The following is a 23,092-nucleotide window of genomic DNA, read 5'->3' on the forward strand; positions in this document are numbered from 1 at the left end:
ACTTTTACCTCCATTTCCACATTAGCGTCTTATTTCCACTGATTATAGCTATCAACTGCTCGGACCAGCATGACGGATCGCCAACTGATGATGCGGCAGCAGGTTTGATCCAAAGAAAAATCTGGATTTGGTCGATAATCATTGTTTGTCCAGTTTTGGATGGCTAAACTATTTAAGTAAAATTAGCCTTTTTAAGCCCAAGCATGATTCCTAAACTTGGGTTTTTTTTGGTAATATATTATGTTAAATTATTATTATTATTTTTTAAGTTTTTAAAAATTCAATCCTACTGTTTAAATAGATAATCAAACCAATTTTGATTGGACCAAACTTCTTATCAATTTGATAACCAATCCGATTCTGATAGCACTAATTTTGATGCAATGATAACGAGAGAAATATTAAAATTAGACGATTAAAACTCTGTCCAAAACAAAGTTAGCCATTGTTCACACACTTTACACACGGTTTTCAAGGCCCATTGGCACTTGGGCCATGTCCCAAAGCCGGATTGTAAACATGGCATACCTAAGGAGTGCAACATCAAGTACATGAAACCCCATCTGATTGTGCATTCAAACTAAATTTTGATGGAAGCGCCGAGTCCAATCCAAGACTTACAGATGTTGGTGATATAGTCCAAACCATAGTGGCAAAACTCTTTATATTGTTATGGGCCCTTGCCCATATGTGGTTCACAGGAGCAGCACTTTTCTCTGTTAGGGGACCATGACTTTTCTCTCTCATTGAAGGTGACTTGATCAATGTACTACATTGGGGCATTAAAAAAGCCAATCCTCCATGGCATCTCATAAAATTTCAGGCCTTCTCAAGACAAAAGGAAGCAGAAATTAACCATTCATACCAAAGGAGCATATGCAATTTGGTGCTTTGGGCAAGACATGAGTGACCACTTACCATAGAGTTGCTAATTTGGTATAGGCTCATTCTTTGTTGTATATGCTCATGATACAAATCATTAAAGAAGTACTCATCAAGAGAAAAGAGTTGCTAATTTTGTATAGGCTCGTTCATAGTTGTAAAATCATTGAAGAAGTATTCATCAAGAGAGAGACGGGAAGGGAGAGATTTTAGGGAGTTCACTTATAGGTGAAAATGAACAGTGATTTCGTCTATACTCTTCTCAATACTTATAGGGGAAATGAATAGTGATTTTGTCTATCTTCATCGCTGTCCAAAGTTCATTGCACGGTTACGATTATCCATTAATATTTTATTTTTTATTTTTTTAAAAAAAATTAAAATGATCTGAAATTTGGAACGTGTGTACATCTTAGTGAAGCGTACCTAATAAAAATATAAAAAAAATAATTCTCGAAAATAAATTGATCAAAATACCCCTAAACTTTTTGGGGGCATTTTGATCAATTTATTTCATGTAAAATATTTTTTTAATATTTTTCATATATTTACCTATTTTTTTATGAACACACACTTCAAATTTTAGATCATTCTGATTTGTAGAAAAAAAATGAAAAATAAAACACTACCGGACAATCGTGACCATGCGATGAACTTTGAACGGTGATGAGGGTATGCGAAATCACTGTTCATTTTCGCCTATAAAAGTTTTGTAGTATCTATATAGAAACTTTTCTAATTTCATATTAAAATTTTAATTTCTTTCATAATCCTTCAAAGCGCTTCCCTTCACTGGCCAAAACAAAAGAGGTCTCAAATTTTACAGCACTGAACTCAGCAATTATTTGAAGCAATCATATCTGTACCTGTGGGAGCCATTCCCAACTGGAAAGGACAATACATGGTCCACAAAAACCTTCAACCACCTGCAAAAGGATGAGCACATGGTCCATAAAAAACCAGTGCCATTGATCATAAGTTCATAGCCCTACTCTCAACTGCCTTGTAATATGGCCTTCTTTAACTTGGATAACGACCCTGAATTGAGTAAGCACTGTTGCCTAAACCTAAAAGGAGTTTCTCATAAATTGGCCACAAAAACAGTTGAGATGCATAAACACCCTCCTTTAGAATAACATGCAAAAAAAATGTTAGAAGTGTCTTATATGAATGCATCATTTTTTCTTCTCTATTTCTCTAATGTGGGGTAAAATCCGCTCTCTCTCTCTCTCTCTCTGTAATAATACACTGTAGAAATACTATAATTTGAACTTTCGGAGTGATATCATTTTGAAATAACATTTAGTATTTCACAAATAAAAAAAATTATAACAAAATCTACCCTCACTATGCTCTCCATATTTGCAAAAAAATTTAAAAGTGTTCTATATAAGTGCGTCATTTTTTCTTCTCTATTTTTCGAATGTGGGCTAAAATCCTCTCTCCCTCTCTCTCTCTCTGTAATAATACACTTTAGAAATATTATAATTTGGACTTTTGGAATGACGCCATTTTGAAATAACACTTAATATTTCACATACAAAAAATACTAACAAAATCTAACCTCACTATGCTCTCCATATTTGCAAAAAAACTTTGTGGATGTCTCTGCTCTGTAGAACACATTTACTACTATTTTGATAGTAGAGCAACTTGCTACAAATTTTGACTTGCAACTACATGAAAGTCTACCTCCCCCCCTCCCCAACACACATATTTTGAAGTGTTTTAAATAATGGCGAACAAGAACGAAACCAACTAGTTCAGATCAAGAAATGGAGGGCCTGGTCCAAAACCAATCCAACTTGTTTTTTAACAATTTACATTTTTTTTTCTTATCTAATTTTTAAAATTTTCTATTGACTAGTTCACTTGACCGGATCATGATCAGGAATACCAATCCAGCCCAGTTTTTTGGAGGGCGATCCAGGTCACCGTTCCATGTTTCAAAACCTTGAGATTTTGTTTGCCATTATGGCCGACTTAGAAAAAGGGACATAAAGCAAGCTGATCAATTAGACTGAAATTTATTAGTTAGTGAACTTTATTAAGGTTATCCTACTTCCTGGTTAAATAACTTAGCTTTCCAGAATTCGAGTTTGTACGTAAATCTCCCCATAATTCAAAGGTTAATTATGGTTAATCTACCTTTATTAAGGTGAAGAGAGCAAGTTAGGTCATCTCAAGAGTTGCAAATCTCATGGTCATATAAATGAGAAGTTGCATTAGTGAGTTGAGAGAGGGTGAGAACCTGTAGGAAATTTGGAGTGGAGTTTATTGGTAGGGGAGAGAGAAAAATAGGCAGACTACGGGAAATTAGAGGGAATAAAGAAGTGCATGAGGGTGGCAATGGACTCGGCCCAACCTGGGACTCGAGGGATAGACCTGATCCGGGTCTAGGTATGGTTTAAAAATTGGAGTGGCGGCTCAGGTCTGGTCCAAATTTTGTACCTGAACATTATTTGGGTCCAGGTCCAATCATGTCCGGGTTGGGTCCAATCGGGTCACACCCGGATCCTCTTTTGGAGTTTGGTCACTAGATTAAAGATATTACATTCCTGAAATTTGCAACTCCAAAATTTTGGAGTCAAATTGTTATGGAGAAGGAATGGACAGGAAGTACATACAATCTTTTGGCTAAATAAATAGATGAGATTCAAATTGAAGGGTTCCTTTATTAGTTGGAAATACAATGAAATCCACTATGATGGCCAATGTGTAGCTTTCCATACATGGCTGGTGCAAAGTATGATTCTCTCTTTACTCAAGCCATTATTTCACAAGATTCACAAAATGACATTTTTGTGCAACTTCATCTTAACCATCCATCAGGTTCTAAACAAACTAGATGAAGTGAGGTGAAAGTATATTATACGCCACTATTGCAAAGTACATGATATACTGACAAGACATAAATCATATTTTTTGATATGTTAACAATATGAATAAAAAGTACGACGTTATGTTCAGGTATCCACCCCTCTGGCCACCGACACCCAAGCCCCATTTCCCAAGACATAAATTATCAAATTAGCTACAGTTCCTTGTTTTCTTCTTGGATGACTGATTAGTTGCTTTACAATTTTTAAAATTGTAAAGCATGTATCTTACCCATACCCACCACGGTAAAAGTAAGGGCTTGTTTGAATGTACTTGTTTTCACTTAATAATTTATTTTTTAAATAAAATTAATCAATCATGATAAGTTGCCTGATAGTGTTTCTTGTAAAATTATGTGAGATAAACTTATATAGGTAGTTTTGCACATAAGTTTATCTTTTTGAAATATTTTTACTGCTTTATTCAATGTTAACCATTTACTAAAAAGAAAAAGTTCATATAAGGGTGATGCCCTAAACAATCAAATTAAGGGTACTTCAAAATTTTTATTAGAATAGGTTGTTTCAATGCTCAAAAATCCTCAAATTGATCATCTCGACCTCAAGATACATGGACAGGAGAAAAAATCTTGCAAATAATGTATTTTCAGACCATTAATTTTCAAGATTTTCAAGTGTTCATGGATCTTCTTGATCTACACTATTTTTAACCTTTAAATTTTATGACTAGATATAAAAATAAATTTTTAGGCTATTACAAATATTTCTAGTATTGATACAACATCTTTCGATACTATTTGAAATTGCACTTTACTTTGATTGTTTAGAGCATCGGTTTAATACAAACCACACCCTTACTATAACTAAAAATAGTTGAAAATCACAAAAAGAGGTAAATACTTTAATAATATTATATACAATGTATACTAAGCAACTAACAAAATAATGTGTAGAGCATATTAATTTTAAATAAAATAGTCTACTCCTACTGAGATCATTGGTTGGCATAGTCAATTTCAGTCATGTATACAGAGATGTCAATTCCGTTGCGGATGATTTAGCTAAGTAAGGAGGTGCTTTCTCTGTTTTAATTTATAATGGCAAACCTAACTTCATTTGATCTAATAAAATAAAGTACTCTTGTTATTAAAAAAAAAAAAAAAAGAGGGAGAGTAAACAATGCAATTTACATATGAAACTTTTAAATTATTAAAAAATTTAATAGCCTCAGGCAAGAAAAGGACCCTGTACTTAACTCAACCTGTGCATGGAAAAGCATACGCCATCCAGTTGTCAAGTGGATAAAATAATGGCAAAATATTATGTGGTCCTACGGCATTTGGTCCCGTCGGTCAAATACATGACTGCAATGGTTTTGATGGGACCCAGTCCACTCAGGTTCTTTTTTTTTTTTTTTTTTTTCTCTCAGCATAAGATTAGTTCCATGCGAAATTCACAAAAAAAAAAAAAAAGTTCTATTTTATTTTGGAATGAACAGTGCATTTTATGCTCAAGTTGATAGCCCAAATTGCATTTTTTATTTTATTTTTGTTCATTAGATTAGTTTTGGAGCATTCATAATTTTCAGCATCGTGCTTGTAAAAATATACAAAAAATAATAATTGAAAGAAATAAAATAACCAAAATACCTTTAAAACTTGTAGGAATTTTTTGTTCATTTTTGTTTTAGAAAAAAATTATATAAGGTTTCAACGATATATTATTGAAGTTAGGAGCACCTCAAAATCCTCTAAAAGATTATGTTTTGATGTTGGAAAATCCTTCAATATGATCATCTCAGCTTCAAGATATGTTGGTCTCAAGAAAAAAAGAATTTCAAATCCTAAAAATATTACATTTGTAACAAATTATTTGGATCATATATTTCAAAACTTTTAAGTATTAATAGATCTATTCGATTTGTATCTTTTTGAATTTTTTGAACCATGACTATTAATAAAAATATGTTTTCAAGCTATCATAAGGGCTTCGATACCAAAGCTACAGTTCCGACAAAATTTTGAGGTGCATCTTACTTATACGAACCTCATCCTTTATTTTATTAGATTATTCTTTATACTTTTATAAGTATGTACGGTGAGTAGTATGGATACTCAAAATTTAAACTTAATCTAATAAATAGTAAATGAAATTAAATAACTTATACACTCTCAAAAAGTGATACTCAAGCATAGATCAAAAAATATATGAGATTATTTTTAAATACTGATAATATAAAGGAATTTTTCCCTAAATTTCATGAGTTCAAAGAAAGAAAATGATTTGGAAACTTGCCCAAAATTGAAATTTCTTCTAGTACTGAATTTAGAATGTCCTTTATGATGGACATCATTTCTAGGAAAATTTGAGCCCAAGATGTGAATCAGAAGAGAGAGATGTTTAACGGTGTATGAGCCTTTTAAAGTACGGAGCGGCGGAATGGACCACCACCCATTTATTTTGATTTTGATCCCAAATCAACGGTTAGGATTGGATAACGCGGTAAAAAATTAGAACAACATTTAATAAAATAATAGAATATACGGGGCATTAGGGGGTGGGACCCTTAGAAAACATGCTTACCGATCTTGATCTGAATTGATGATTCCTGATCCATATCAACATTTTTTCGGGCAGTGGTAAGGAAGGAGAGCATATGGACACTTTGCTTTGGAAGGCCTCCTTTGTTCACCTGATAATGTGGAAATAAAATTTTAACTTGTAGTTTACTCTAAATCTTGAAAGCCCTAGCTTTACAGCCTGACATGAAATTGATCATCTGACCCTAAAGGAAATTATTTTAGCTTCTACATGTCTAGGAAAAAAAAAAAAAAAAAAGGAGGGAATCTCATGTTTTACACATGAGTTGTTTCCTTGTATGTTAAATAATCCCCTTGAGTGGCTATGGCATATGTCCAACTACTACTATGTTTCCTTGTAGGTTAAAAAATCCCCTTGAGTGGCTATGGCATATGCCCACCTACTATGAGGAATTGATATTAGGCCACTACCTGTTGGTCCATAAAAAAGGAGGTCAAGGATTTTTATTTTATTTTATTTTTTTTGGTAATTCAGTGGGAAAAACAGTTGCTTAGAGAAGGAGGTCATGGATTTTATATTTTTTTTTGGTATTTCAGTGGGAAAAACAGGTGCTTACCTGTTTTTTCTGACATCAACAAGATTGGAAACCACAATGTGATAATTAGGTATGGGGTGCTACCACCACAACCCAACCCCTTTCCTATGTCATGGAGACCTTGATTACTACTTATTAGAGTCTACCTTTTATTAAGGGGAGATTTGCATCCTGCTCTTTAATTGTAGGTTGTCTTTCCAAAAAAACCCAATATTTTTTAAATATCTAATAAAAATCTTCTACTTTTAAAATATTTTTAGACCAAAATACACCTTTAGCAAATTATACCATAAAATTTTCTAAAGAACTGCAAAAATTAAAAAAAAAAAAATCAAGACTTTCTCTTTTAACATTGTGAACCCAAGGTGAAATCTTTTAAATAGAGTTTTTATGAATTTTAAAGAGACAAATCATATAGCTTACCTTCTTTATAGAAATTTTACATAAGTAATAATATTTCTCCCCTTTTTAAATAGCACAAGTATTTATCCAGGGTATCACAACATTGAGAGAGAGAGAGAGAGAGAGAGAGAGAGAGAAAGAGAGAGTTCTGATATTTTTGGGAGATTTTTTGTATATATATATTTTTTTGAGAGGAGTATTTTGGTAAAAAAAACAATTTGAAAGATTATGTGGGTTTTGTTTAAAGAAAAAAGAATATTATGTTTCATTTGATACTTCTAAACCAAAAAGTTTATATAAGGTTGACACCTTAAATGTAGAATTAAGGTTCACCTTTAATTTTTTTAAAAAAATGTTATGTTGATGTTGAAAAAAAAGCATATAATTGATCATCTTGATATCGAGATGTATAGATATAAAACAAAACAAAGAAAAAGATATTTTAAGTCCTAACAATATTATATCTTGCAACACATTGTCTAGACCATCCATCTTCAAGATTTTCATGCATATGTAGATCTGCTTGATTTAAACTACTTTTGAAGTTTAAAATTTTATGACTAGAGATAAAAACAGATTTCTCACACCATCCAAAGAATTTATGACATCAAAATTATATGCCGTAATTTAATTGTTTAAAGTTGAAACCTCATGCAAAACACCCTCATTTTAAAAAGATATTTCTAAAACACATTGAGTTTTTTTAAAGCTGCTTATGGGGTGGGACCTAAATTTCCCTGGATAAAGGTCGAGAGAGGAAGAGGGAGGGAGAGATTGTCAAAAGTAAATGTGAGACAAAAACTGAGAGGTCCATAATGGAAAATTCTATATAATGAATCATTTTAATTTTGAAAAAAGTTTATATAAATGTCAAGCTCTCAACAATCAAATTGGGGTGTATATCAAAAATTTCATTAAGAAAGGTTGTTTTGTAGCCCAAATATCCTCAAATTGATCATCTTAGCCTCAAAATGCATGAATATGAGAGAAAAATGGATTTCAAGTTTTATACATAGTGCATCTTGTAATGCATTTTTGGACTGTCAATTTTCATGTTTTCATTGATATGCTTGATCTACATTAGTTATGGAGCTTTAAATTGTATAATTAGAGCTGAAAATGTATTTTAAGGCTATCACAAAGATTTTCAGTATTGAAACCACATGTCTCGATACTATTTGAAAGTATGCTTTACTTTAATTGTTTGGAGCCTCGGCTTTATACAAACCGCAGCCCAGTAACTTTTTGAGCTGAGAGAGAGATAGAGATGTTAGAAATTGTATTTCTATATAATTGGGCTTTAAACCCTCATGGAAGATATATTATTGAGCTTATTGAAGATGTGAACAACAACACAAATTTATAGGGTTACAAAGCTATACTACTAAATAAAATAACATATGCAATGACCACTTTCTTAATATAGGTACACATAAAATGAACGAAAATATTGTACCAAAAAATAAGTGCAAGCTTCTATAATTCCCACACTCCCCCTCAAATTCAAGATGCGTTAAGAAAGAGCCACCTGAATTTGGACATCTGAAGGCATGCCTTAGTAACAAAGCATGAATAGAAGAAGCTTGAGCAGCTGCAAATTAGCGATTCACAAAAATCGACATCTCGAACAGAGTAGTCTCGCATAATAGCAAATCAACAGGCATCTGGAACAGACAAGATCGAGTAAACTTGATCATCACATATGATGGAGTAACGGAAAACTCCATCATCCAATAGGATAAAATAATAGAAAACTCAATTATTAAACATAAGCATCTGGAATAGACGGGATTGTATAAACTCGATCATCACATAAGATGATGTAACGAAAAACTCCATCATCCAACAAGATTGAGTAACATAAAACTCAATTGTTAAATATGATCAAGTAATAGAAAACTTGGTCATCAACCAAGATACATAAATTCAATCATCAAACAGGATGCACTTGAAAAAGTCAACAGAAATCAGTAGCGGATCAACAAACACAACTGAATTAGACAGTCGAAACACAACTCGACAGAGACATATCGGAGACTCAAAACATGACTTGGTGGCTGGTTTGCATATGGTACAAATTGCATTTCCAAATGTCACTTTTAGAAGTGGGTTTCATATCCGGCTCAGGCTCACCAAGGGTCCGGCATTAGAGGGGAGCACAGCAGCAATCGAACACAACATATTTGCCTTCAAGGAATGCCTTGTGTTCCACGCTCACCGCACCAAATATTTGCCTTTCGGCGTAGATGTAGGCCAAGGTAACCCCTATCTGCCCTTAGAGAGGTCTAAACTGCACTATCGATGACCCAAACAGCATATTCGGTGGATGACGAGACCCCACCATCCTCCCTGTCTCTATCCCTTACTCACTAAGAGAGTATTCCCGTCTTCGTATAGATCAAGACCGTTGAATAAGAGCTTCAATGGCTCAGATCCTCTCGATCCACTGGTTTTGTCCTCCTTGGAGATAAGGGACTAGTTTGTGAGCTTGTAATGGCCGCTAGGGCTAGGGTTTGGGTTTTCAGAGAGGACATTTTGGGCTCGAGCAAGGAAGGTTAGGGCTAAAGGCTTCTATGATGAGTCCCGTGCAGTCGTACAGAAAGCAATCTAGAGATCGAAGAGAAGCTCCTACACTTCATCGCCGGAAAACTCACTGGATACCATCCATTCAAAGCAAGAAGCGGCTAGGTTGTACCTTTTCAGGTCATGCCATATCAGGCTTGTTTTATAACATAAGGATGCAGCTTTTAATGGTTGGAGATGGAATTCCAGATGGATTTCCGGCCAAAACCAAGAGATATGGGCTATGTGACGAAGCTTTGCTTGTTCCTCATCAAATTTTGGCTGTAATTCTTGGGCTGAAGATTTTTTGGTGTTGTAGACAAAGAGAGTTGCAAAAGCCGCCGGAAAACTGTTGGCAACCTATCTGATTTTGACAAGACAACCAAAAATCAAGTGCCTTACTTCTCTCGAAAACAAAAGAAAACCTCGTGCCATTAACAAATGCTCACTTCTACTGGTTACGTTTAATAAGTTGGATAATAGGACTGCTTACATGCACTTGTTCTGGGTATTGGATTTAGGGTTCGGTCGACACCATCAAAGAGCTTACTGGTTACAACTTACAACCAATGTTGTCAGGAACATTGGTCAGCATGGTTAAGCAAACTACGGAACGCTCAATATGAAGATTTTAACGTGTTTTGAGAAAGCAGGGGTTTGAAGGAGATGGGTATTGAAAATGAAACACTAGGTGGTTCATGGAAAAATTACAAGCGAACCCCAGAGAGAAATAATTAAAAACAAGAGAAGAGAGAGAGGGTACGACTCACCGAGAGCTGACGATTTAGCATTCTCAGTGCTGGATAATGATGAACCAGAATAAAGGGCTCGGAAGCAGAGACACAACGAAAGAAATTGAACTTGGTCTTCAACAGATCTTTAGAAGAGCCAAAGATGTTAAATAACTCCAAACACAAATCGTCAAGATTCCAGATTGAATCAGCTGCCACAATGTGGTTACAGGCAACAGCAGAGTCTGAGTAATAGACGAAGATGATCAATCGCTCTAATACCATGTTAGAAACTGCATTTCTGTATAATTAGGCTTTTAGCCCTCATGAAAGATGTATACACATAAAAAAGAAAAAAAATATTGTACCAAAAAATATGAGCTAAGTTTCTATAATTTCCACAAGAGAGAGATTTCACAAAAAAAAAATTGAAGGTATTTGAAATGAGCAATTTCCTTATGAAATGAGAAAAACTCTCGAGAATTATAACCTCTTCCCAGAGAGAGAGTCTTCATTCCAAATTGAAGGCAAAAGAAATGAACACTTTCCATGTGAAATGAGAAAAACGCTAATGAAACATGAACTTCTCAAGATTATGAAGCCAATAGAAGATGCCAAATCCGGCTAAAATCATTGGGGACATAATTTCATGAGGGCTGCTCCCTCAAAGCCCAACAACACTAATCATACTTATATTATTATCACCTGAAATAATGTAGCAACTAAATACAATTTAGAGAAATTTATAGAAATATCTGTTTTATTTTTCGTTATTACCAAAATCCTTACAACTATTTGTTATTACTCAAATGTCAATTTTTTGGACTTCATAACTATTTTTTTTAAAAAAATGAAATTACCCATTTTCGGTTTTTTTTAAAAACTGAAATTTAATAATTTCGAATTTTTTAAAATCCAACTTTTTTATTTTTCGGTTTTTTGAAAAACCGAATTTTGTTTATTACTTATGTGTGGAAAAAGGCGATAATACAGTGGAAGTGAGCAAAAGACTTAATACTTCAGTTGAAAGAATTGAAGAAGCGAATAATTACATGACTTTTACAGTTGCTATGGACCTTCCATTGTTGATTCCAGTTGATCAATTGCCAATCTTATCTCAGCCTCCTTCAGGTTCTACTCATGATTCTTCCCTCTTACTCACCGATATGATGCCCACCGAGTTCTTATCATTTTTTTATCAGCTATGGTATCTTTCCTTGTACTAGTTTTGATTTATTTATTTATTCCTAATTTACACAAATCATAAAAGATCAAAACCTGCGACTCTCGGGGGATCGAGCCTTGAATCGATGTTTCCAATTCAGTGGAAGAAAATGATAAAGTCGAGAATTTGAACCCAAGAACCCCAAAACAAAAGAGATTAGTCGAAATCTCGGACTGTTTTGACAAGCCAGTTGTGTACCAAAAGAGTAAAATTATGGTAGCAACCATGGATTTGAATAAGGATTGTGTGAAGAGTCTTAGGTTTCTATTAAGAGACGTCTTGTTTCCATTATTCATATGAATGTACAGATTTATCTTTTATAAATAAATTACAAATGACAATAATAGAAACTAAATCATAAATACCTAAACCATATCTAATCTTATGATAAAGTACAAATACTCTATCAACCCTTCCTATAAATATTGATTGAAGTATATACTTTCTTTATTAACCCGATACATAATGTACACTTTCTTTCAAATTCCCCCCCTAATATTCAAGATGCAGGAGAGAGCAGCTAGAGTTTGAACACTAATTGTAGAAAACGAGTAGTTGGATCTTTAGGTGCATACTCAGATTGCTTGATCAATAAGCACCGAAAGCAGTGGTGAATCAACAAGCCTCGAGAACAGATGGCTTCAAGAACTCTTGAAAAAGATCAAACAAATAAGAGAGTCGAAACATGACTTAGCATAGAAATAGATCAGAGAGTCCAAACATGACTCGACAGAGATGACATATTAGATAGTCAAAACACGCATCAGCAGAGACGACAGATCAAAGAGTCGAACATGACTCAACAGAGAGTCAAAACACAACTCGACAGAAATTGCACTGACTTGGTGATCAACAGACTCGTCTTGAAAATTAACGACAATGCTTCAGAGACGAGGAATGGACACAACTAAAATGAATTTAGCTCTGATACCATGTGGAGAGTCTCAGATTTCTCTGAAGAGACTCCTTGTGTCCATTATTCATGTGGATGTACAGACTTATCTTTTATAGACAAATTATAAATAACAATAATATAAACTAAATCATAGACACCTAAACCATATCTAATCTTATAATAAAATACATATACCCTATCAACCCTTCCCATAAATATTGATTGTAATATATACTCTCTATATTAGCTCTATACACGATATACGCTTTCCTTTCACAGATTGCAAGATAGGGGAGTCAGTTTACAAAGCCACAATTGATAGGAAATATTTTGCGGTTAAGCAGTGTAGAGAACATATCACAAAGGAGATCAACATTCTACAAAAGTTTAACCGTGCGATTTGGTGAAGCTTGCTGGTATTCCATGGAGTCAAAAAGGAAAGAGAGAGAGAAAAAAAAAATTGTAGAGTGCAAGAGTGGAGACCAAAAGGTTAGAATAACCATTCAAAAAAAAAAAAAAATCGAAAAGTTAGGGTAGTGTGAGAAGGACGTGGCCATTCCATTTCGGCTTTTGAAAAATAAAAGATGGGCAATTCGGTATTTCATAAAAAATTGTTATAAAGTCCAAAAAACGGACACATGAGTAATAAAAAAAGTTTTAGGTACTTTGATAATAACAAGAAATAAAACATATATTTATATAATTTTCCCTAAAAATTAATACTATCAATTTTAAAGTGGTTCATTGAATTTGTACCAAATTCTAGAATGGTTAATGTGTTATATGCACGTATTATTATAAAAAAGATCATCCCCATTTTTCACGCTTTTATTATTAGTACCTTTAGTACCAGCAACTAACCAAAGTTTAAAGCTTCAATTTTAAAATGGTATGTGTGAATATTAAAAAGGAAAAAGTTTATATAAGTGCGAGGATCTAAACAATCAAATTAGGGCACACACCAAAAATTTCACCAGAAGAGGTTATTTTGATGCTTAAATATCCTCAAATTGATCATCTCGACCTCAAGATTAAAAAATGGATTTTCAAGTTTTGGAATGATGCATCTTGTAATACATTTTTGGATCATCAATTTTCAAGATTTTCAAGTTTTCATAGATCTGCTTGGTATACACTATTTTTTAAACTTTAAATTTTATAATTAGAAATCAAAATATATTTTAAACCTATCACAAATATTTTCAATATTAAAACCACATTCTCCACACTATTTGAAAGTGCGCTTTATTTTGATTGCTGGGAGCCTTGGCTTTATGAAAACCGCACGCTTTTAATAAAAGATTGTTGTTTGGATTATATGGAGTAATTTTGTATCCAAAGGGCTAACGAAACATTATTAACACGCAGCCCCATATCCAAACTTTGGTGAGCTGGCCAGTGTAGCAGCTCAATGTTTGAGTTTTTTTTTTTTAAGAAATTATATATTTTGGGGCATGGATGCGTAACCAGTGCAAATTAATACCCAAAAAAATAGAAAGAAGTAATTTGTAAAATTTAAGATAACTATAATGCCCTACCCTTGTCAATAATTGTGGATGGTGTTTTGATCATTTTATTTTATGTATATTATTTTTTTGTATATATTCTATGATACACTTAGGTCTTGCCCACAAGCCCCTAAAATTTCAAGTCAAACGGATTCATAGAAAATGATAAAAATTAAATTGTATCAATACACGTCGATAGTATTAAGGCGCATCTCAAGATTTTCAATGAAGATGTAATTTTGCTATCGAGAACCTTATGATAACTTGAACTTCTATTTCATCCCTAGATATGAAATTCAGAGGTTCAAAAGTGGTACTGATCAAGTAGATCTACACACACTAAAAAGTCTTGAAAATAGACGATCCAAATAACTTGTTATAAATGCACTATTTTTAAGGTATAAATTATTATTTTTTCATATCCATACATCTTGAGGTCGAAATGATCTATTGAAGGGCATTTCAACATTGAATTACTCTCTTGGATTTTTAAGGTGGACCTTACTTTAACAGTATAATGTTTACACTTTATATAAATTTTTCCTTGATTCAAAACACTCTCAATATCCAGGCAAAAAAAGTGGGAAAATATTTTATATCCCTTATTTTTAGGTTTCATTTTTTGATAAACTGAAGGTTTCAAAAGATATTTTCTAACCTCTTGAGAGCTTTAAACTCATTGTTTAACTTAAATAAATGTGAAAAAGACATGCTCTTTCTAAATCCAATCATCTCTCTTCACTTATATACCCCAAACTTATCTATTTCTCTCTCTTCATGTATCTCTCACTCTGTCTCCTCCCGTGTTTTTTCAAACACCTCTCTCTCACTCCTCTTGGTATCCTCTCACCTCCATGAAGAAAAAATATGTCTTTTAATATTTGTTTGGCCTAAAAAAACATGTTTAAATTAGCTCATAGGGTTAGCAGAAGTAAAATCTACAAATTTTATGCCCCAAAATATCTTTTAAATCTTTGGGTCTATTGTGAAATGAAACTTAAAAATAGAGGGTATGGAGATATCTTTCCAAAAAAAGCTTACCCTTCTTAGAATGTAATTTTGGCCGCTGAACTAATTTTCACCAAAAATATTTCTACAAAAGATATCGGTATTTGATTACTATAACGTGATAAGTATAGCTTCAACCCCAACACCAACACCAACATTTACAGGGCTTGTCAAGCCAACTGCAAAAAAAAAAAAAAAACAAATGAAAAAATAAGGAAAATAAAGGGTTGGGCTAGGGCCAAACTGAGCCAGCCCTGCTATGATCCTTGACCAAAAAAGGCCTGGCCTTATCCTCGGGCCATAAGTGCATGCCCTTGGTAGGGCCCAAGCCCTACTTTTTTAAGGCCAAGATGAATAGGCCGTGCCAGGCCAAGTGTCCCATTGCCAACCCTAAATTTTTTAATAGGGTGCGTTTAGTATACTTATGCATGAGCACATTGTACACTTCTTCAGTAAAATACTTTGGAGTATTTCTAACATTTTCGGATCTCATTTGGAATTACCAAACTATATATAATAACAATGAATTTTGAGTTTTAAAGCTATTCAAAATTAGATGTTTTTTGCTTTTTTTATTTTTTTATTTTGTAGGAAAGATCTCAAACTCATAATAAGAATGAAACTCAAAACGTCGCGTTGTAGCAGCCACCACCTATCTATTCAATTATAAGACATTAGTTTTTTATACATATAAAGTGTGTATGTTTTTAACTCCACAATAATCATTGGATTGCAGATACATATGCCAAATTGGATACTCCAAAATGCGGTTTCAACCGATGAATCGTATACCCAAGGGAGCATATATCATATGGGAATTTGAATATAGCCCTAAAGTCCATAACGAATCATTCTTTATATTCTTTATATTTGAAAAGTCCAAACCATCAAGCTCATGCCAATTCCTCCTAAATGAATATTTGGATTAGGAATGTGGGGTTCAATATTTCCAAGCAATAGCATATAATATTTACCTAAGGAATGTAACATAAGATGATGTCTCAATATGCTAATTAATTAGTGTAAATCACTTATAAGACCTTGGTTTAGGCCAAGTAACAACATGTTTGACCCATTAAACATTAATTTTAAAGCCTGCGCTTTGGTGCCAAATATTCTTTGAAAAATGCAGTCAGAATCGAGAATCTCCTGATCGGATCGGCTGGGATCGACCCGATTTGGACCAAGTACCAAAACCGTCTGGCCCCTCCCAAAAATCCCTTCTTTTTCTTCAACTATTTTTATCTTTTTTTGCTTTTTTGGATTTATTCAGGTGTTTAAAACCTCCCTAAACCTTATTTCATTATGTTTTTATCCTTGTATTTTTTCATGGATCGCCGATATAGATAAACGATCCACCCCACCAAATCCAGTTTTTTAAACATTAGTTTCAAATAAGGACGGCCAACAAACATGGAAATAATTTTTGTCTAAAATATAAAATCCATGACATTGGGGACTACCTAATTTTATGGTCCCACATGCACGTAGCTTCCATTTGAATGGAAGCTTTTCTGCTTTTAATAGAGTTTTAAAAGACAGTAGTCTTATCATATGGCCTACTGAGAACTTTTGCTTCAAGGGTAGCATCATTTCTGAGCTTTAATTAATCCCAAACCACACGTACTATAAAAGCATTTACATTAGTGCTCAAAATGCAGTGTGTAAATAATACTAAATGCCAATTATTGTCGTCTTTATTTTCGTGAGAAACCCTAACCACATGGGGATGTCAATATCAAAAATAAAAAAAGGATGATGTTTCTATAAGGCCTATGAAAACAAAATAGAGCCTCACCTCAAATCTTCGTCCCGAAAGCACTTTCGGCAACGAAAACACTTGTGGCTCTATGAACACTTATTTTTAGGGCAAAATGGACGGTCTAGATAATTTGTTATGACATACATTATTTTTAGAGCTTAAAATCTTAAATTTTTTCCACAACCACAATGTTCAAGCCGAGATGATCTATTTAAAGGTTTTTCAATACTTGAATTGTACTTTTTGATGAGTTATGAGGTGAGGATTTACTTATTTTGATAGGATTGCATCCCTATCAATCCATTTTGCAATAAAAAAATGAACATCATACAAAATCAATTTGAAAATAGCTTAAAAGAAGATCAAGATTTATGTGGTTCATTACTGATGTGATTCTGTATTCGTGTGAAGGTCATCTAGTTTCATTATTGAGCCAAAAGAAAATTAAAATAATTTGTATAAAGTCTCAAATCCTAGTTTCATAAAAAAAAATCGTATCTTGTCTAAAATACCTCCATAAAGATCAATTTTTTTTGCAAAGAGGGCAGAACAATTTGTATATCCAACTCTCTCTCTCTCTCTCTCTCTCTCTCTCTCTAAACCGGTATCTCAAAATTCAACGGTCCACCTGATCCAGACTGAAACTCGGTGGGACAAACTGGGTTCCTGATCATAGCTGGGAACGGTTCAATTCCCATCGAATCACCTAGTTTTGTTGGAGAACCAAGTGATCTAAATCACCTGAATCACTTGATTCCCACCAATTTTATTTTTAGTTTTTATATTTTCAAAATTAAAATTATTATTTAATGTTTTGTGACCAATTCTCATAGAGGATAATCAATCCAATTTGTTGATTCGGACTAGATTTTTAGAAGCTCAATCGATCCAATTTCTAAAAGATTGCTATCAACTAAGAGGTAGGGCTGGCAACGAGCCATTCCTAGGCCCGGCTAGTTCTGGCCTTGACCCCAATAAGGCAGACCTAAGCCCGAGCCAGACTAGGCCACGGACTTGGCCAAAGAGGTAGCCATATTAGGTATGTGACAAGCTACATTAGAAAAAAATATAAAAGAGAAAAAATAAAGAATAAAAGGGTTGGCCCTGTCGTAGTCATGGCCTGATACATTTTGTAGTCCAAGCCCTAACCCAACACATTCTATGACCTAAGCCCTAGTTTTTTAGTGCCAAGCCGAGGGGGTTAGACCGGGCTCAACCGACTGGCCCATTGCCACCCTTGAAAGATATCGGTGCAATGTTGGATGAAACGTGCCATTTTATCTCCGCTACCATTAATGATTACGTACATTGCATCATAATTATATGGAAATTTTTTTAATGTGTGCAGGACCGCATGATTATATATGCCGTCCAAAAAGTGTAAGGCGTCCATCTTTAAGTGTTTCATTTAAAAACAATAGAAACTAACGGTTCAAATGTTTTCTTACTAGAATTATTATTTTCAATTTTTAAAATTTATTTACTTATTAATATTCATGATCTCCACGTTAGAGATTACATATCCATAATAATTAAGTCCAAAAATCTACCTCAAAATAGATTTATTAATAAGCCTGTATTTCTACATATGCAGGCTTGGCGGCATAGAAATCAAGTCCTAATTATATAAAATCATGAATACAATTAGTCATGAATTAAAAACAACTTATATAACCTAACTAATAACCTCATAATGCATGAATAGAAAATGACCTCGAAAACCTAACTAACTACCTCATCATTCTTGTTTCTATAATGTCCCCAAAACCCTAGGAGTGCTTAAATGGTCCCTTATTTAAAAAAATCTTCCTATGTGTAAACGAAATCGTGGGGTATGGGAAATTCTAGAGAGATGACTGTGCAATTGTTTTAAAAAATGAAACAAAATTAAAAGGAAATCTAGAAAGAGGAATCGATCTTCCCGACTAGTTTGAATTTTGAAGTTCGAGAACCTTGAAACTTTCACACGAGAGGTTTGAACTTTGAAGTTCGAGAACCATGAACCTTTTACTCCTCAGTTTTGCCGCATAAATTGTGGGTCCTATTCAAATCTTCCTAGGTTTACCATTGAAAAAATCTTGGAGCAAGAATGAGAAACAAAGAATGAAAGAAAGTTGGGCCAAAAAGTGAGATTGATGACTTTGCTAGAAAAGAGGGAGGAATTTAAGCCTTTCTGACGTCTGTTGAGGTTACTAGAGAACGTTTGGCCCGGCCCATTGCCATCCCTATGAAAGAGAAATATAACTACTCGGCCTGACCCGTTGCTAGCCCTATGACAGTCTAAATGCATCGAAAAAGGTATTTTAAATGTTGAAAAACCCTTTGATTGATCATCTTGACATCGAAAAAGGTAGTTTAAATGTTGAAAAACCCTTTGATCGATCATCTTAACATCGAGATGTATGACCATGAAAAATAAAAAGATTTTAAGTCTCATAAGTAGTGTTTTTTACAACATATCATCTACACCGTCCATTTTCAAGATTTTCATATGTTTATAGATCTACTAGATTTTAACCATTTTTTAAATTTAAAATTTTATAATTAGATATAAAAATAGATTTTGAGATAATCCTAAAAACATTTTACATCAATTATATACCATGATAAAATTTGAAGGTACACCTTACCTCCATAGCTACTGATGCATTTGTATGACAACTGCACCCATTATTTAATATATAAGTGAAGTCTCATTCAAATGTTGTCTTATTTCAAAAAAAAAAAATTCATCTTAGCTATTGACTTAGGATTAGAAATGCATCTAAAGTAACTTTGAAATCCCTGTATTATAAATTTTTTATTTTGCTACCCAAAGCCTAGTGCAAATAGAATGTGACGTCTACCAAGAGGCCAATGATGCAGTGATTGTCTAGCAAAACATGGAATCTCCTTATCTTCTTTGTCGGTGTCCAATGTCCTGATCTAAATTTGTAATCTAATGCTTTTTCAGCACTTTATCAATAAAAGTTTTTAACATTTGATAAAAAAAAAAAAAAAGCACTTTATTAATAAAAGTTTTTAACATTTGTCAAAAAAAAAAAAAAAGGCACTTTATCGATAAAAGTTTTTAACATTTGTCAAAAAAATATTTATGTAAATAACGATGAACAGCTTAAAAACAAAATTTAGAATATTTTATTGAGTGTAGTTGGCATAGGTTGCACCATTAAACAATTAAAGTAAGGTGCACCTCAAACCTTGTCATGAGATGCAATTTTAGTGTTGAAAATTCTTAGGATAGTCCAAGTATCTATTTTTATCTCTAATTATAAAATTTTAAATTTTAAAAATAGTTCAAATCAACCAGAGCTATAAACCCAATAAATTCTTGAAATTAGACCGTCTAAATAATATATTAATAGATGTACTATGTTTAAGACTTGAAATCTCTTTTTCTCTCCATTTCTTACACATCTCAACGTCAAGATGTTCAATTTGACGTTTTTCCAACATCAAAACAACCTTTCGGAAGGATTTTCGAGGTGCACCTTAATTTTACATTTTAAGACGTCAATCTTACATAAACTTTTTCCTAATTTATTTCCAAATCGGAAAACCTATTTCTTCAATTCTGATTATGGTGGTCAATTTATTGATTTGTAAAAAATTTTAAGTTATGTACATGATGACCCACCATAGCTCCATCATTTATTTATATAATAAATGTGGTTTTTGTCGGTCACCCATCTCTCTCAAAAGCACATGACCTTTAATATATAGTGAGTGACATTAGCCCTAGAAAGAGGGTTAATCCATAAAAAGCACATGACCTTTAATATATAGAGAGTGACATTAGCCCTAGAAAGAGGGTTAATCCATAAAACTCAGTACCCTTAGAAGTACTCAAGTGAAAATAAGAATTGGACATGGGTTAGTCATTGAAATTAATGGTACTATATTTCATTCCTCGTATTGAATTTTATTAAAAAATATGGTAATAATGAAAATGGATGTGGGATGTTATGTTGAGGAATCTACCCCCACCGATGTCCCAACCTCATTCTCTGGGGCGTGGTGGTAGCAACCCCGTACATATTTACCATGTTGTAGTTTTCAATACTATTGATACAACCCATTGACGCCTTTAAAAAAAGCTAACTCCTTAGTTTATTTGAAATAATGTGCATGAGCATATCTTTCCCATTGAATTACCTAAAAAAAATAAAGCAAAAAAAAATTTCTTACAGAAAAAGGAAGACTATGATGAGAATTTGATGAAAGGCAACATTATTTACATGAAAAAATTGGTTAATCCATAAAGGTTGTATTCAAGATTTACTTTAAGAGTTTTTTTTTATTAATTAAAGGACATAGAGGCTAGCATTATAATAAAAAAAGTAAAGCTACACTTCAAAATCTCACAAAAGATGCCATATGTAATAGCATCAAAACATCTCAACCTCTTTTGAACTTTCTATTCTCAGTTTCTCACAAATTCACCATCCGCTTATTTTAGGACCTTCAAATTTTACAATTAGGAAAAGAAATCAACTCTCATAATATTATTAGATTTTCTGACATCGGAATTGCATATATTTCTTCTTCTTCTTCCTATATTTTTTTTTCTTTTTTTCTTTTTTAAGCATATTTTTTACCTTTGATTGAGTAGAATTGTCGAACATGATTTGCATAGCTAACTCCTAATAATTAGGATAAAGCACAGATGATGATAATGGTGAATTTTGTATATTAGTAAATATATATTAATGTTTTTTAGAGAAAAACGAAAAATAATATAGGATATGCTACTGCTGGAGCATAGACTGTACACTTACTCCTTGAAGTAGAAAACTAACTTGGGGCAATTTTTATTTTCTAATTTTGGGAACCATCTCAAAATCACTGGATGATTATAATTTAAAAAAGAGGAAGTTACTTTAAGGCATACGTTTTATGAAAACAAAATAAAGCCCCTCCTCAAATCGCGGTTGGAAAAGCACTTTTGGCAAGACAAATATCCATGATGGCTTTAAAATCAATTTTCAATAACGACAATAATTTTTAAAATTAAAAAGATGTGCAGATCTTACAAATTTGTAAACATTTATTTTTACAGTGAAATAAACGGTTTAGATAATTTGTTATAATATACATCATTTTTGGAGCTTAAAATCTTAAATTTTTTACAACCATAATGTTTGAGCCGAGATAATCGATGTAAAGAATTTTCAAGGCTTAAATTGCAAGTTTCAATGAGTCAGAAAATGAGCCATTACTATTAAAAAAAAAAAGGAATTTTACGTCTTATAACACCTATATATCTCCCTTTTAAATACTTGATGGTTTATGTTCGGTCTTGACACATTATTTTATCAAGTCCAAGTCCAAGTTCCTATATAATATAATTTTATTTTATTTATAAAATATATGGGTTAAAGAGACCACATGCCAAAACTTAAATTTTTATTATATTGGATTTGAGTAATGATCATACGAGACCCTTCTACCCTTCGCCAGGATTTCAAAACCCCGTAGAAAAACGGTGCCTTTCTACTCGCACTGGCTATAGCCGGTTTTCCCGGTCATCAACCCACACGTCGGAATTCCACAAATTCCCCGACAAATCTGTTAAAGTTGATTCCACGGTCCTGATGTGACCACGTGCCGATTGTGTCCCTTGGGTCGTGACGTCCTCGGTCTCAAAGTCAAAGACGCGTCGCCCCCAAAATCTTTTGCATGGCGCGTAAAATAACTTGTTTTTTACGGGCCCGTGACCTTTGCCCTCACAGGAGCATAATGTATATATACTCCATCAGTCCAAAGACATGTAGAAGATTTTTTTTTTTTAATCTAAATTTTTTGCAAACCGTTTAAGAATGATTAGATTACTATTATAAAAAATTTAATTCTGAGTTTTCTAACACATATATGAAAATTTAACGGAAAAGATTTGATAGGGTTGTAGCCCTATTAAAATAAGTAAAATGTCACTTCATAACTCATCAAAAATTGTAAGGACTTAAAAACCCTTAAATCCATCATCTCATATTGAATATTATGGTTGTATAAATAAATTAGGATTTTAAATTTTAAAAATAATGTATAATGTAATAAATTAATTAAATCATCTATCTTTCTCTCAAAATAAGTATTAACATATCGCAAGATCTCTATCATTTTTTTTACTTTTAAACTTTA

The 23,092-nt window shown here is 33.0% G+C and overlaps 1 long non-coding RNA gene across 3 annotated transcripts; it reads right to left on the reverse strand.

Moving 5' to 3' along the window:
• Nucleotides 1-389: 389 nt before the first annotated feature.
• On the reverse strand, nucleotides 390-11,344 carry LOC110008033 (uncharacterized). Of its 3 annotated transcripts, XR_002282438.2 has the most exons (5): nucleotides 10,593-11,215; nucleotides 8,789-8,924; nucleotides 6,306-6,414; nucleotides 1,749-1,808; nucleotides 390-825 (listed from the first exon to the last, which is right to left on the reverse strand). It is a non-coding gene; the product is annotated as an uncharacterized LOC110008033 (long non-coding RNA). The 3 variants fall into 3 exon arrangements; XR_002282437.2 differs by lacking the exon at nucleotides 390-825 and having other exon boundaries at nucleotides 1,601-1,808; nucleotides 10,593-11,211; XR_016055670.1 differs by lacking the exons at nucleotides 390-825; nucleotides 1,749-1,808; nucleotides 6,306-6,414; nucleotides 8,789-8,924 and adding an exon at nucleotides 9,112-10,186 and having other exon boundaries at nucleotides 10,593-11,344.
• Nucleotides 11,345-23,092: the final 11,748 nt, after the last annotated feature.

The sequence above is a fragment of the Amborella trichopoda genome, chromosome 5, assembly GCF_054954075.1.
Source record: "Amborella trichopoda isolate Santa Cruz 75 chromosome 5, AtrichopodaSantaCruz75HAP2 v2.0, whole genome shotgun sequence".
NCBI classification, from domain to species: Eukaryota; Viridiplantae; Streptophyta; class Magnoliopsida; order Amborellales; family Amborellaceae; genus Amborella; species Amborella trichopoda.